General features: G+C 37.3%; 1 protein-coding gene and 1 long non-coding RNA gene across 10 annotated transcripts in view; one reads left to right on the top strand and one right to left on the bottom strand.

Annotated features, from left to right (window-relative positions):
- NAV3 (neuron navigator 3) overlaps positions 1-16,822 on the bottom strand; it is a 924,032-nt gene that overhangs the window by 814,825 nt on the left and 92,385 nt on the right. The window lies entirely within an intron of this gene.
- LOC129049176 (uncharacterized) lies at positions 3,521-13,514 on the top strand. The gene is made up of 3 exons (XR_010135804.1): positions 3,521-4,021; positions 4,485-4,608; positions 13,462-13,514. It is a non-coding gene; the product is annotated as an uncharacterized LOC129049176 (long non-coding RNA).

Raw genomic sequence — 16,822 nt, 5'->3', positions numbered from 1 at the left:
AAACCAAACAGACCAACATAGTTTAAGTATATTGATCTCTCACAAGATTCCAGATTTTAGAACCCAAAACCAAAGTCAATAAAAAAATACATATTATACACTCTTTTGGCTAGTTGCTTTCCTAAAGAAGGGCCTACAATCATAAATTAAGCAAGATGAGGATAATTCAATAATTGGAAACTGCATTCAAGTTCAAGGTTCAAATACCTCACTTTTCATAGAAATTACCATAAATACTATATTTAACCATTTTCAGTGCTATGTGGCACCAAAGTTTCCAAAGCTTATAGAAGCCAAGGACTTCAGTAACCAAGCACATTAAATATGATTTAATATGATCTGAGTGCTATATAAAGTTCTTCTGTTATTTTTCCCTTCAGAAAGAACTCTTCAGCAATATTTTGAAAAATACCAAAATTACTTCAGGTCTCTTAATAATTTTTAAGACTTCTCCTAGGCAAGCTTACTTTCTTTTTGTGAGAAATTTCCTTACAGCAAACTTATATTTTCCAGATTAAGGTGTAGCCTTTTTCAATCCTATTCAAGGTAAAAATAATCTTCTCAAAATTGGCTATGCAATGTATATAACTTTCATCTTAAGTTTTCCAAGTAATTGTGGGCCTATAAATTTCTAACTGGTTACATTTGGGTTTTATCCAAACCATTAACTTAAATTTATTGAACTAGAAAATTAGAAAGTAAAAGTAGCAAACAAAATAAAATGTAAACCTAACCATAAAATTCCAGGTATATGTATTGATATGTATATGTTCAGAATATGAGGGACATGTCATGGCCATACTATTAAGAAAAACATCCAACCAGTAGTGTACATTTACATTTAAAGGATATTTTGTAATGACAGATATGTATTCAATAAGAAAGGAAAGTAACTGAAATTAGAAGTCTTCTCATTCTAACAGCTATGTTTAGGTTTAACTCTGCATTATCTCATATTTAATGTTTGGTATTTACAACATATTTCTTCTGAGTTGATGCAGCAAATCAATAAAATGAGGTCACCCACCATACTCCATGCTTTTCTAAGTCATCTTCCAACTGCATTTGTGGTTTTCTTGAGTAATGCTTCAACTAAGAAGGTTTAAAATAGCTTCCTGAATAATAGTCACATTCTTTTCCCTTAAAGACTCTAAGTCCATGCAACAAACTAAAAATAGGTTTACACCCCCTGCCCCACTCCCCGTTGCAAATGGGCATTTGTCCAGAAGATGAATCTGGCCAGGCTTGAAAGAAAACCACAGAAAACCAAGAATATTAATAAAAGATGATGATCCCCTGGCCCTGGAGCTAATATGAATATGCCTCAGGACATAGATAGTCTCTGCCACATGATTTTGAAAAATAAATTTTTTTTGCAGACTGACCTTTTTCCAGGATTGAGTTAGTTTGAAACAATCTATCAGGTTTGATATTTCCTGGCCCTCAAGACAGTTTACAGCTATAGTAAATGTGTGTCTTTGCTTAGAGCAAATGGTAGCCTGTCCCAGATAACTTAAAACCTACAGGTTTTAGACAGGGGGAAGTTTGCATCATGTTAATCATATTCTTCCCAGACAGCACATCCAAATAGGTATTGCATAAGCACAGTAATGCATTAATTAATCCTGGGATAGAGTACACCATCAAGTGACAATCTGACATTTATCTTTCATTTCTCAATACTCTATTAAAGCAACAGACACCTTATATTGTTAATGTATAATCTTTCTCACATGAGAGTGTCTTGCAGAGAAATATGCAAAACAGCAAAGAAGAGAGGGACCAGCTTTTTATTACATGAAACTCAATGGGAGAATGAAACAAGCATTACATAGGTGAGAAGTAAAAGGCTGCAAAAGCAATTAGGAGAGCATTACAAAAGTAGCAGATGTTCCCCTCTAAATTGCATCATGTGTAGCTCATAGACTTGAAATCGCTGCATCTGAAGGTTAAAAATGGGGCTGGGGGTGTGGAAACTCACTTGTTGAAGCTATTCAGAATTGAAAATAGTCTGATAAATCCAGGATTCTCATGACCCCTGGCAGCATTCACATCTCATCACAGTGATAAATGTCCCATTGATGCTTTGGAGAGCATCGATCACATCAGCACAGACTGCCCTTGCTGTAAACCATCTTGGTGATTTATAGGCTTGGGCGGCCTGACTGTGCCCTTTCAGCTCTGCTGCACACAACAGGAGGCCTCCCAAGTCATCTAGGTGAAAGAAACTTTCATTTGCTCTTCAATTCCATCTTCCTGGCAGCTGAATTCTCATTATCTCACACACCTAGCAAAGATTTGCCTGTAAGATTTGTGTGTGTGTGTGTGTGTGTGTGAGAGAGAGAGAGAGAATCTCACTCTGTTGCCTAGGCTGGAGTGCAGTAGCACGTTCTCAGCTCACTGCAACCTCTACCTCTTGGGTTCAAGAGATTCTCCTGCCTCAGCCTTCTGAGTAGCTGGGACTAAAGGCGTGTGCCACTATGCCCAGCTAATTTCCGTATTTTTAGTAGAGACGGAGTTTCACCATGCTGGCCAGGCTGGTCTCGAACTCCTGACCTCAGGTGATACACCCACCTTGGCCTACCAAAGTGCTGGGATTACAGGCGTGAGCCACAGTGCCCAGCCATATTTGCCTACAAGGTTTCATTCAGTATCTTCCAAATGCCTCACCTCTTCTCTTAGAGATGCTCCTGAAAAAAACTTAAACTGATTTTGTAATTTCCTTCATGTACAAGGTAACATTTTTGAGTTTTATTTTTGTGAAGGAATTTATAAAATCAAATTTATTTTATAGCTAGACATCTCTGGCCTACTTCTACTGTGCACAGCCACTCCCTCCTTAACAAAACAAAAAACCTCAATGACTTCCTTAATGCGTATACAATTAAAGTTCTAATTTCTTGGATCTACATTTTTGGCCCTCCTTAACCTAGACCAGGGTTTCTCAACCTCAGCACTATTGACACTTTGGGCCAGATAATCCTTTGCTGTGCAGGACTGACCTGTGTGTCATACAATGTTTGTGAACATCGTGGCTTCTACCAATTAGATGCCAGCAGCACCACTTCACACCTTCCAGTTGTGACAACCAAAAATGTCTTCCAGACATTGCCAAATGTCACCTGAAGAGCAAAATCACCCCCAGGTGAAAAATCACTGATCTAGCACCAAACAACCTTTCCAGGAATCTTCTATCAACACACCCCCACATAAAGCTTCTGATCCAGGGAAAATCAATTGCTCAGTTACAGTCTAGACTATTGCCTGATGGTTCTCCTTTTCATACTTTTCCAGAATATCCTACCCGTATCTTTCTTCTTCAGGATCCACCTTCTATTTCAAAACCTAAAATTTTCTTCTGGACAATGTCAGTTTTAATCCTAGGGCTTATTTTTTTCTAGAAATATCTTGATTTTGCTCCGGTACTACATTTAGTAATTATTACTTCACATGAGTCTCCTAATCTGTAGCCTGTTTCTCATTGTTTAATTAGCATAATATCTAGTCCATGTACCTGGTTTTTGTGAAAGGCAAATAAGATGATGCACATGGACATGCTTTAACAACTGTAGAATACAAAACAAATATAGAAATTATCAATAAATCATGAAATGCCTTCTGATATTTCTTATAGTTATTGCTATTTATCTCTTGCACTGTGATTTACATGTTTGCATCTCCATCAGATCTTCAAGTTTATCATATGAAGACAGATTCCCAGATTGTGAGAGTTTTCAACAAGAACCAGAACAATTTGGCATTAATATTTGTTTAGTTATTTCATTTAACTGCTTAATCACACAGTCATCACAAGAAAAAATAATCTTATACTCCGTCTCTTCCTACAGTCATCAATTCCTCACACCTAAGAGTTCCATATGATACAAAGGCTTACTTTGACTGCCTCATTACCACCCCGAAGCTGGTATTTCATTAGGAAACCTGAAACCAATTCCGAGAATTTAGGAAATAGCATTAATACATATTTGAAAGAAGGAAAGCAAAAACAATCAGGACTGGGGTAAGAGAATAAGTACCAATGCAATCTCTCCTTCTCCCACCCTATCTAGCAAACAGCAAACCTCTGCCTTTCTTTTTGATGTCTGCTCATCTGGCAGTGGCATAGATGTTTATGTTTATAAAAGCCTCCAAAGTCGGCAATAAGTATGGCTCCAAAGCAGAAGTACCCGTAGGCTCTGACTCACTGTTACATGAATTAGTTTCATTATTTAGAGATGGATTTAATTTGGGGATATAGGTAAATCATTCAGGTAGTTGGTAAATGTGGCTGGTAATCAATTTGGGGAATACTGCACTTAGTAAAAACTTAATTCTACAAAGCTAACTTGTATGACTCAAAATCTGTATGTAATTGAAAAACAGCCAGGACAACAATGTCTGGAATAGTAGCAACATTTATTAAATAAGTTTGTAACCTCTAATGTAATGATTATCTTAAGGCAATATTAACTTGTATATTTTAGTTTTGACAGTTCATTATAAAAATAGTCATTACATAAAACCAGAGCTCACCTGGGAAAAAGCACCACTTTTGGAATGGAAATAGAACATACGGAATCAAGCCAACAGTGTTCTGCATTTTGTGTAGTAAGTTTGTTCCTGGACAAATTCTATTTTAAATACTTACAAATCTGATTAGATTGTTAATGCTTTTGAAGGAGTTTTTAAGCAAATACTATCACAGAGCATAGGAGCTTTTCTCTAATTTGGATTATATGTAACCTAAAATTCTCCTTGAGGTGATTTACTCAAGATACACTGTAACCAAATTAGCCAAGAGTGGTGGCACATGTCTGTGTTTCTAGCTACTCAGGAGATTGAGGTGGAAGGATTGCTTTGAGCCCAGGAGTTCAAAGCTACAATGAGCTGCGGTAGAGCCACTGCACTCCTCTGGCCTATGTGACAGAGTGAGAGCCTATCTCAAAAATCAAAAACAAAAAAATTGACAAGAATTAACAGCAGATTATTGTAAGTAAGCAAAGCAGATTTATTTAAAACCCTTTGCAGTCTCTAATGTTGAAATGCATCTTTTAAAAAGAAATGCACACTCTAAATATGGTGTTTGTATTTCCTGCTTGCATTAAGCAATGAATACTCATGGAAGCCCATTTTTTAAAATAGACTACAGTTCACTGCAAATTGTATTCCAACATCACACTGGCAAAAGTTGGGAGAGGGACCATCTGAGTTACAGATCAAGTCTGTATATAAATATACAGAGATACTCTTGTGGTTTAATAAGTTCTATCTAGAATAAAAGCCTTTTTTAAAAAAAATCAATGTTCCCTAATTGATCCGCTAGAAGTTTCATTTTGACAGTGAGGAGTAGAGTCAGAAATAGTATCTGGTTGATTTAATTCAGCACTTTACAACGGTGGACCATGATTCAGATGTGGTTAGAAAGAAATCTACTGAGATTTAGAGTTGGATTTTAGAGGCTATTTGATGTCTAAAGCAGCAAACTTGGCAGCTAATTGATAACTTGGAATTGCTGATGAGTTGGAAAGTTAGGCCAATCTCCCTGGAATTAAAGAGAAAGACCTTACAAACCCTTATCCTCATAATAGATTTGAATAAATACATTTCAAAAAACATCAGGGTATGAGAACCAAGTTATTTAAATCTGTGTAGACCCAATGGGGAAAAAAGTTACTTTTTTTAACCTACGAGATCAAATTTTTAATATTTAGCTAGTGGTTTGTAGATTCTTAAAATGTAATGTTTAATATCTTTCCACAGTGCTTTGGAGACTTGGAAATGTGGGAGGGGGTGAGTGATGAGAAATTACCTACCGGGTACGATGTTCCCTATTCAGATGATAGCTACACTAAAAGCCCAGACTTTACCATTACACACTATACCCACGTAATAGACTGCTTTTCCCCCTAAATCTATAAAAACAAGACATAGGAAAATAAAAAAGGACTTAAAGAGCAAGTTACTGTTCTTCATATGTAAAATAGTTTTAGCTAAAAAGAAATACCCCAAACCCCCTTTTCATTAAAAAACATCATCTTAAAGTCTAATTGGTTAAATACTAGTATTATCAAGGGTCATATCAACCCATTAGACACTGATTAGACCCATTAATACACCCATTACATATATTCAATATAGTGCTGACAAAGCCTGATGAAAATAAGCAGTATTTGTCTGTAATTTTGCCTGTCTCCTCTAGACATAAAGACTGTCTTTTGTGAGTAAAATCTCTAAGGAAAAAGGCTTATGATGAAGAAAGGAGTCCAAGGTCAGAAAATAAACCCAGTGCAAACAGCTACAAACTTCTCCAAATAAAATAAGCAGTTCCATCTCCAGATAGCTTGTCAAATTCCACATATTTCGATAGTTCTGAAAGTACTGTCAGAAACTCACATTTTTAAAGCTATTAATAAAAGCTATCACTAACAGGACCCTTATACTATGTTAGGCTCTTTTCTAAGTTATTTACATCTTTTTAACTCTCCCAATAACAGGTAGGTAATATTACAACCTCCAAGGTTACATAGCTACTAAGTGGCAGAAACAGAATTAGCCCATGCTCTTAGCCACTACTGAATACTGCCTCTGCTGAGACAAGCAACTACATAACTGTAATGAAAGAACATGGTCCAAGTCTTTGTAATTTATTAATAGAAAAGACTATAACCACAAGCAAAGGTTTACACCAAACAACAGATGCAGAAGCGAAATCCATTTGTCATGAGAACCTTAGGAAACAATTAGTTCAAAAGTAGGGGTTGCAATCCTAGTTTCTGATAAAACAGACTTTAAACCAACAAAGATCAGAAAAGATAAAGAAGGTCACTACATAATGGTAAAGGGATCAATGCGACAAGAAGAGCTAACTATACTAAATATATATGCATCCAATACAGGAACACCCAGATTCATAAAACAAATTCTTAGAGACCTACAAAGAGATTTAGACTCCCACACAATAATAGTGGGAGACTGTAATATCCCACTGTCAATATTAGATCAATGAGACAGAAAATTAACAAAGATATTCAGGACGTGAACTCAGCTCTGGACCAAGCAGACCTAACAGACATCTACAGAACTCTCCATCCCAAATCAACAGAATATACATTCTTCTTAGCAACACATAGCACTTCTTCTAAAATCGACCACATAATTGGAAGTAAAACACTCCTCAGCAAATGCAAAGAACATAAATCATAACAAACATTTTCTCAGACCACAGTGCAATCAAATTAGAACTCAGGATTAAGAAACTCACTCAAAACTGCACAACTACATGGAAACTGAACAACCTGCTTCTGAATGGCTACTGGGTAAATAATGAAATTAAGGCAGAAATAACAAAGTTCTTTGACCAATGAGAACAAAGACACAATGTACCAGAATCTCTGGGACACAACTAAAGCAGTGTTTAAAGGGAAATTTATAGCACTAAATGCCCACAAGAGAAAGTGAGAAAGATCTAAAATCAACACCCTAACATCACAATTAAAAGAACTAGAAAAAAAGAGCAAACAAATTCAAAAGCTAGCAGAAAACAAGAAATAACCAAGATCAGAGCAGAACTAAAGGAGATAGAGACCCAAAAAACCCTACAAAAAAATCAATGAATCCAGGAGCTGTTTTTTTGAAAAGATTAACAAAATTGATAGACCACTTGCCAGACTAATAAAGAGAGAAGAATCAAATAGACGCGATAAAAAATGATAAAGGGGATATCACCACTGATCCCACAGAAATACAAACTACCATCAGAGAATACTGTAAATACCTCTACGCAAATAAACTAGAAAATCTAGAAGAAATGGATAAATTTCTGGACACATACACCCTCCCAAGACTAAACAAGAAAGAAGTCGAATCTCTGAATAGACCAGTAACAAGTTCTGAAATTGAGGCAGTAATTAATAGCCTACTAACCAAAAAAAGCCCAGGACCAGATGGATTCACAGCCAAATTCAACCAGTACAAAGAGGAGCTGGTACCGTTCCTTCTGGAGCCGTTCCAAACAATAGAAAAAGAGGGGCTCCTCCCTAACTGATTTTATAAGGCCAGCCTTATCCTGGTTCCAAAACCTGGCAAAGTCACAAAACAAACACACACACAAAAAATTCAGGCAAATACCCTGATGAACATTAATGCAAAAATTCTCAATAAAATACTGGCAAACCGAATCCAGCAGCACATCAAAAAGCTTATCCACCATGATCAAGTCAGCTTCATCCCTGGGATGCAAGGCTGGTCCAACATATGCAAATCAATAAATGTAATCCATCCTATAAACAGAACCAAGGACAAAAACCACATGATTATCTCAATAGATGCAGAAACGGCCTTCGATGAAATTTAACACCCCTTCATGCCAAAAACAGTCAATAAACTAGGTGTTGATGGAACATACCTCAAAATAATAAGAGCTATCTACGACAAACCCATAGCCAGTATCATACCAAATGGGCAAAAGCTGGAAGCATTCCTTCTGAAAACCAGCACAAGACAAGGATGCCCACTCTCACCACTCCTATTCAATATAGTATTGGAAGTTCTTGCCAGGGCAATTAGGGAAGAGAAAGAAATAAAAGGTATTCAAATAGGAAGTGAGGAAGTCAAAATGTCTCTGTTTGCACAGGATATGATTGCATATTTAGAAAACCCCATCGTCTCGGTGCAAAATCTCCTTAAGCTGATAAGCAACTTCAGTAAAGTCTCAGGATACAAAATCAATGTGAAAAAATCACAAGCATTCCTGTACACAAACAATAGACAAACAAAGAGCCAAATTATGAGTGAACTCCCATTCACAATTGCTACAAAGAGAATAAAATACCTAGGAATACAGCTTACAAGGAATGTGAAGGACCTCTTCAAGGAGAACTACAAATCACTGCTCTGCTCAAGGAAATAAGAGAAAACACAAATGGAAAATTACTCCTTGCTCATGGATAGGAAGAATCAATATCATGAAAGTAGTCATACTGCCCAAAGTAATTTATAGATTCAATGCTATTCCTATCAAGCTACCACTGAGTTTCTTCACAGAACTAGAAAAAACTACTTTAAATTTCACATGGAACCAAGAAAAAGCCCATATAGCCAATACAATCCTAAGCAAAAAGAACAAAGCTGGAGGCATCATGCTACCTGACTTCAAAGTATACTACAAGGCTGCAGTAACCAAAACAGCATGGTACTGGTACCAAAACAGATATATAGACCAATGGAACAGAATGGAGGCCTCAGAAATAATGCCACATATCTACAACCATCTGATCTTCGACAAACTTGACAAAAAAAAAAAAAGCAATGGGATAGGATTCCCTATTTGATAAATGGTGCTGGGAAAACTAGCTAGCCATATGCAGAAATGAGAAACTGGACCCCCTTCCTTACACCTTAAAGAAAAATTAACTCAAGATGGATTAAAGACTTGAAACCTAAACCCATAAAAACCCTAGAAGAAAACCTAGGCAATCCCATTCAGGACATAGGTATGGACAAAGACTTCATGACTAAAACATAAAAGCAATGGCAACAAAAGCCAAAATTGACAAATGGGACCTAATTAAACTGAAGAGCTTCTGCACAGCAAAAGAAACTATCATCAGAGTGAACAGGCAACCTACAGAATGGGAGAAAATTTTTGCAATCCTTTCATCTGACAAAGGTCTAATATCCAGAATTGACAAGAACTTAAACAAATTTACAGGAAAAAAAAACCCATCAAAAAGTGGGCGAAGGATATGAACAGACACTTCTCAAAAGAAGACATTTTTGCGGCCAATAGACATATTGAAAAAAGCTCATCATCACTGGTCATTAGAGAAATGCAAATCAAAACCACAATGAGATATCATCTCAAGCCAGTTAGGATGGTGATCATGAAAAAGTCAGGAAGGATTGCTGGCAAGATGGTCAAATAGGAACAGCTCCCATCTGCAGCTCCCAGTGAAATCGAAGCAGCAGGAGAGTGATTTATATATTTCCAACTGAGGTGCCCAGCTCATCTTATTGGCACTGGTTGGACAGTGCGTGCAGCCCACGGAGGGCGAGCTGAAGCAGGGTGGGGCATCGCCTCACCCGGGAAGCACAAGGGGTAAGGGAATTCTCTCCCCTACCCAAGGGAAGGCATGAAGGACTGACCCTGAGGAACCATGCACTCTACTTCACTTTTCCCACTGTCTTTGCAACCCACAGATCAGGAGATTGCCTCCTGTGCATATGCCACCAGGGCCCTGGGTTTCAAGCACAAAACTGGGTGGCCATTTGGGCAGACACTGAAATAGCTTCAGGAGTTTGCTTTTTTTTGTTGTTTATTGTTTTGTTTTGTTTTGTTTTGTTTTTCCATACCCCAGTGATGCCTGGAACACCAGTGAAACAGAACAGTTCACTCCCCTGGAAATGGGCTGAAGCCAGGGAGCCAAAACAGACAAATGGAACCTAATTAAACTAAAGAGCTTCTGCAGAGCAAAAGAACTATCATCAAAGTGAACAGGCAACCTACAGAATGGGAGAAAATTTTTGCAATCTATCCATCTGACAAGGGGCTAATATCCAGAATCTACAAAGAACTTAAACAAATTTACAAGATAAAAACAAACAACCCCATCAAAAAGTGGGCAAAGGATATGAACAGACACTTCTCAAAAGAAGACAGGTACGCAGCCAACAAACATGAAAAAAAGCTCATCATCACTGGTCATTAGAGAAATGCAAATCAAAACCACAATGAGACACCATCTCATGCCAGTTAGAATGGCAATCATTAAAAAGTCAGGAAACAACAGATGCTGGAGAGGATGTGGAGAAATAGGAATGCTGCTACACTGTTGGTGGGAGTGTAAATTAGTTCAACCATTGTGGAAGACAGTGTGGTGATTCCTCAAGGATCTAGAACTAGAAATACCATTTGACCCAGCAATCCCATTACTGGGTATATACCCAAAGGATTATAAATCATTCAACTCTAAAGACACATGCACACGTATGTTTATTGCAGTACTATTCACAATAGCAAAGACTTGGAACCAAGCCAAATGTCCATCAATGATAGACTGGATAAAGAAAATGTGGCACATAAACACCATGGAATACTATGCAGCCATAAAAATGGATGAGTTCATGTCCTTTGTAGGGACAGGGATTGAGCTGGAAACCATCATTCTCAGCAAACTAACACAAGAACAGAAAACCAAACACCACATGTTCTCACTTATAAGTGAGAGTTGAACAATGAGAACACATGGACACAGGGAGGGGAACATCACACATTGGGGCCTGTCAGGAGATGGGGGAACTAGAGGAGGGATAGTGTTAGGAGAAATACCTAATGTAGGTGAAGGGTTGATGGGTGCTGCACACCAGCATAGCACGTGTATACCTATGTAACAAACCTGCCTGTTCTGCACATGTGTCCCAGAACTTAAAGTATAATAATTTTTTTAAAAAGTCAGGAATCAACAGATGCTGGAGAGGATGTGAAGAAATAGCAACACTTTTACACTGTTGATGGGAGTGCAAATTAGTTCAACCATTGTGCAAGACAGTGTGGTAATTCCTCAAGGATCTAGAACCAGAAATACCATTTGACCCAGCAATCCCATTACTAAGTATATACCCAAAGGATTATAAATCATTCTACTATAAAGATACATGCACACATATGTTTATTGCAGCAGTGTTCACAATAGCAAAGACTTGGAGCCAACCCAAATGCTTATTAATGACAGACTGGATAAAGAAAATGTGGCACATATACACCATGGAATACTATGCAGCCATAAAAAGAATGAGTTCATGTCCTTTGCAGGGACATGGATGAAGCTGGAAACTATCATTCTCAGTAAGCTAACACAGGAACAGAAAACCAAACACTGCATGTTCTCAGTCATAAGTGGGAGTTGAACAATGAGAACACATGGACACAAGGATGGGAACATCACACACCAGGCCCTGTCAGCGGGTGGGGAAAAAGGGCAGGGAGAGCATTAGCACAAATACCTAATGCATGCAGGGCTTAAAAACTAGATGACAGGTTGATTGGTACAGCAAACCACCAAGGCACTTGTATACCTATGTAACAAACCTGCCCTTTCAGTATATGTATCCCAGAACTTAAAGTAAAATTTTTTTAAAAAAAGGAAATAATCAGTTCTTTGGGATACAATTTTAGGCAACAGTTATCCCTATTCCCTTATTTTAAAAAACTAGGAAAGTGTAATTGACTAATCAGCAAGTATTTACTGAATACCCACTAAATTCCCAGTACTGCTATGTGTTTTAAGGAATGAAATCGTAGTCAAAGGTTATTTGTTATTTGTCCTACAGGACACTAACAAGTTTCTTCCAAATATCTTGCTGAATGCAAGAAAAAACAAGACCAGAAACAAGTTACTAAGGAATAACTTTATAAGTAATGATGTGCAAATAAATGCAGCACAAACAGTAACTATTCTAAAAATTCTAACTTCCATTTTGGGCAGGCATTGCAAAGTTGTCATAGTTTACACTGACCTACCCACAATTAACAAGGTTTCACACAAACTCAATTAAGATATCAAAAAATTTGCTTGAAAAGAATATCCATAGCCTGTCATCAATCCAACTGTAGGAATGAATAGGTGAACATTCTAAGTTTATTATAAATATGCATTAATGCAAGATTTGAACTAATAGTGGTTGTTTTCATGGCATTGCTGGGTTCCCTCAACTCCTCTACCAAAGGGTGCAGATGGAGAGTGAAAAGCATAATACATATAATTTTAATGAGCTCCTTTTCCATGTATCCTTGTTTCTATAAGGAGCCTACAAGGAGCTGGAGGTAAAAATAGAGCTCCTATTTTTTTCTACCATGCAGGCCTCTTAGATTTTTGCTACAAAGAGAGAGAGCGAGAGAGAAAGAAATCGACTTTGGCCTGAAATGTTTTACTTTTCCCATTTAATACACAAGACAGGGCCCAAAGGAAAATAGACTTAGAGATCGCTCTCATAGTGAGCTTCAATGCATTCCTGTGGCCAAGGTCAATTATAGTGATACAGGAAGTTGGGGAGTTTGCAGAAACGTGTAATGACAATTGTCAGTCTTCAGGAGGTAGAGTGTTCTTGTCTTACCATTTATCTAAAATCTAAAGTTTAGTAAGAAAATGCAATCACCAACTCCAGCTGTATTGATTGTATCACAGCCCTGTTATAAACTTGAGATAATGCTTACCAATTACAAAGGGAGCACCTGCAAAATTTTATAATGGTTGACTCTTTTCAGATCTACCCTCAACTCTTAGTAATGACACCAACTCTGTGTCAGTGTGAAACAATTAATGTACCAATGTCCAGGATGTGCCTGGACTGAAAGTCTTTCCTTCATACTTCATTTAACAGAGAGTATTTTGCCATCAAATGTTGATTCTGAAAAAGCTAATTATGATAGGAAAAAAAATAAAAAGACTCAATTCATTTCTACAGCATACAGAGTACTTCAAGAGTTGAACACTGAGTGAATGTGATGAATGGGAACACTCCCGCAGTCAAAAACCTTGACCTCAGTGTGGAGAGGCTTAAACTTCATCAATAACTGGGACTGGCTAAATGCAAGCTCCTTCTCAAGCACTGTGCAGAGGTTGTTGCCCTAAAGACTCTTCAATATGAAAAGTTTGAAAAGTATTGGCCGGCATGGTGGCTCAAGCCTGTAGCCAATACTTTCTTTGTATTTTTGGAGTCTGAGGCAGGCTGATTGCCTGGGCTCAGGAGTTTGAGACTATCCTGCGCAACCTAGCGAAACCCCATCTCTACTAAAAATACAAAAACTTAGCTGGGCCTGGTGGCATGCGCCTGTAGTCTCAGCTACTTGGGAGGCTGAAGCATGAGAATTGCTTGAACCCGGGAGGCAAAGGTTGCAGCAAATGAGATCGCACCACTTTACTCCAACCTGGGCGACAGGGCGAGACTGTCTCCAAAAAAAATAAATAAATAAAGTATTTTCAGTTGCATGGCTACTTGCTTTGTTTAAATTTTTTTTCTGGTATTGAAGAATCAAGGATGTTCTCAATGAGAATCATGTTAGTGATAAAGACCCACACTCAGATCTGCTTATTACGTTAGAGCCTGGCATTGTTCTAAGCATGTTCCACAGATTAAGTCATTTTAATTCACCACAACCACATGTGGAGAGATGCTGTTATTATCCCCATTTTGCAGTTGAAGAAACTGAGGTACAGAGATTAACATCAAGGCAGTGGCCAAGCCAGGATTCAATCTCAGACAAGTCGAGAGTCTGTGCCCTTAATTCCACACCTACGCCTCTCAACAGCACCCTAAATGCCATCCCTATGCCACCAAATGTACTAAATTGAAGAATCACATGAGAACATGCTATAGGTCAAAGTTTCTTTATAACTACAATCATTAAGTATTTACCCCAACACCTTTCCTGAACACACATCTTCTACAAAACTATTTAGTAACATTTGTATAATAAAGTCAAAGCTTAAACATGATGCCACAAGAAATTATCATCTTATAGCATGATCAAATAATTTTTCAACAATTGCTTTATATATCAGCCTTATGGCACTGAAACATACATTTCATGTTAACATCTATAGTTTTACCTACTCATTGTATTAATATGTTTAATGGGCACTGATATTCAAAATGCTTGGTGATAAAAAAATATTTCCTGACTTTTACATAAAAATTTTGTTTTAATGAATTTTAAGACTGTATTTACATTCTACTAAACTAGTTTGGTGATGAACAAGGCACAGTAGGAGCATTTCCTTGAAAGAATGTACGAATTCATTATCCAGCTTCAACTGTTAGAATCATAACACCCTTTCATAGGCTAAATTTTTGCAGAACCCAAGATCAACTACTATTGAATGGATAAGCCGGTCATGATAATAATTGGTTCATCACATTGAATGCAGAAGAGATGGTGAATACAACTTCCTAACCTCAAGAACCAGATACCATACACAGTATTTAAAGCTATGTTGTTAGAAGAAAGTGCAGTAAACAGAAAATAGGACAAAAGAAATCCTGGATTTTGAATGAAATACTAACAGCAGCAAAGACTTCAGGAAACTAATTTGGAGCTTCTCTTTAAGCCACGGGGGACACACTCAAGGAGGAGGAAGTAAGGTAGATGGAAACTGAAATGGGCTAGCAACTGCACATCTTGACCGAAGATATCCAACTTTCAAGTTTTTTTTTGTTGTTTTTATTTGTTTACCATGTTATGTGTAAACTAACACCTCAATAAACTGGATTCAGCCTATATGGGTTTCAATTCCTAGGTTCTGCCTTAAATATTAGTTTTATCTCAGTTCCCCACCAAAGATCTCAAATTTGTTATTTCCCTCTCAGACCTTTATTTTTAAAAAATTTGTTGTCCTTTCAGTCCAAAGAAAAGGACATTTTAAATAGTTTATGCAGTGATGATAATGATGAATATGTCACTTCAATAAGGTTTTTGAAAGATTAAAAATAATTTATATACTCAAAGAATGGTTAAACATGGACTCTGAAGCCTGAACAATCTTGGTATTAATCTATTTCAGCCACAATCACATATCAGATATATGATCATGGACAATATGATCATGTATCTCAGTTTCTTTATATGTTAAATGAGAGTATTGAGTATTAGTAGCACCTACCTTGTAGGACTGCTGGGAAGATGAAATGAGTAAACAAACACTTGATCAATCCGGCAGCTATGAAGTCCTCCATAAAGGTGAGCTACTACAACTACTATTTTGAACAGACACTACTCAAGGCTCTCTAGGCTGACCACAGGTAAAACCACTATGTTTATGTCTTATTTCAAAAAGAGTTCCCCAACAAAAGATTAGATTAAGATACCTTTGTCAGTTTATTATGAAACAACGTGCTTTGGTGGAATAGCATACTAACAATCAGTAATTGCTTGCAGATGAGGGTTCTCTTATGATAAATGGGCTAATCAGAGTTGTACTACAATCTGGACAGACGTGTCTTATGTTGACTTGAGTTTTAATCCTCCATCTGCAGTTTTCACTGTTCCTTCTTCATTATTTCACTGTGGCAACATATGTTTTCAAAGTGTTATACTATATCATATACCACTTTTATTACTTTACACCTCCATTTGGAGGAGAGTGAGTATCATCTCCTGTGACATGACATGGGCAGATTTTGCTCTCAACTTTCACAGCTCCACCTGTACAACTAAGGCCTAAGCCACTGCTATTTCACTTCTCAAGACCAGTATGATCTACCAGATGGAAAGAATTGACATGTTTGGGTTTGAGTGACATTTAACATCTTGTATATTCAGCGATTAATATGCACTAGGCCCAGTGATAAACACTTCATATGCATTAACTCTTATAAAACCCCTATAAGATAGGCATGATTATTACCTACATTATACCAAGAGGAAAACTAAGAGTTACATAACCAAGGCCACATAGCTACAAAGTGGCAAGGCTTGGATTCAAACACAGGCTGCTTGTTCTAGAGCCTGCACTCTTCCCTAGTAGATATAGAACCTCCTGCTGGTACCATGTAACTTTGGTTGGAAGTCATGCTTAAGCTCTAGATCTTAAATTTCTCATCTTGTACGAGTTTACTAATACCTAACTCTGTCTGTTACAAGGCCTAATATATATGAACTATCTAGCATAATGACTAATATAGAGTTGCCATTCAATTAAAGACAGCTGTTAAATGTGTATCTGCATGTGTATATATGTATATATGATATATATACATATACATGCATATGTATATACATACACACAGATGTCCCTTGGTATCCACAGGGGATTTGTTCCAGGGCTCG

Source organism: Pongo abelii, chromosome 10 (genome assembly GCF_028885655.2).
Source record: "Pongo abelii isolate AG06213 chromosome 10, NHGRI_mPonAbe1-v2.0_pri, whole genome shotgun sequence".
In the NCBI taxonomy this organism is placed as follows: Eukaryota; Metazoa; Chordata; class Mammalia; order Primates; family Hominidae; genus Pongo; species Pongo abelii.
Note: the sequence above shows the minus strand (reverse complement) of the source record. Positions and strands in the feature narration are given on the sequence as shown.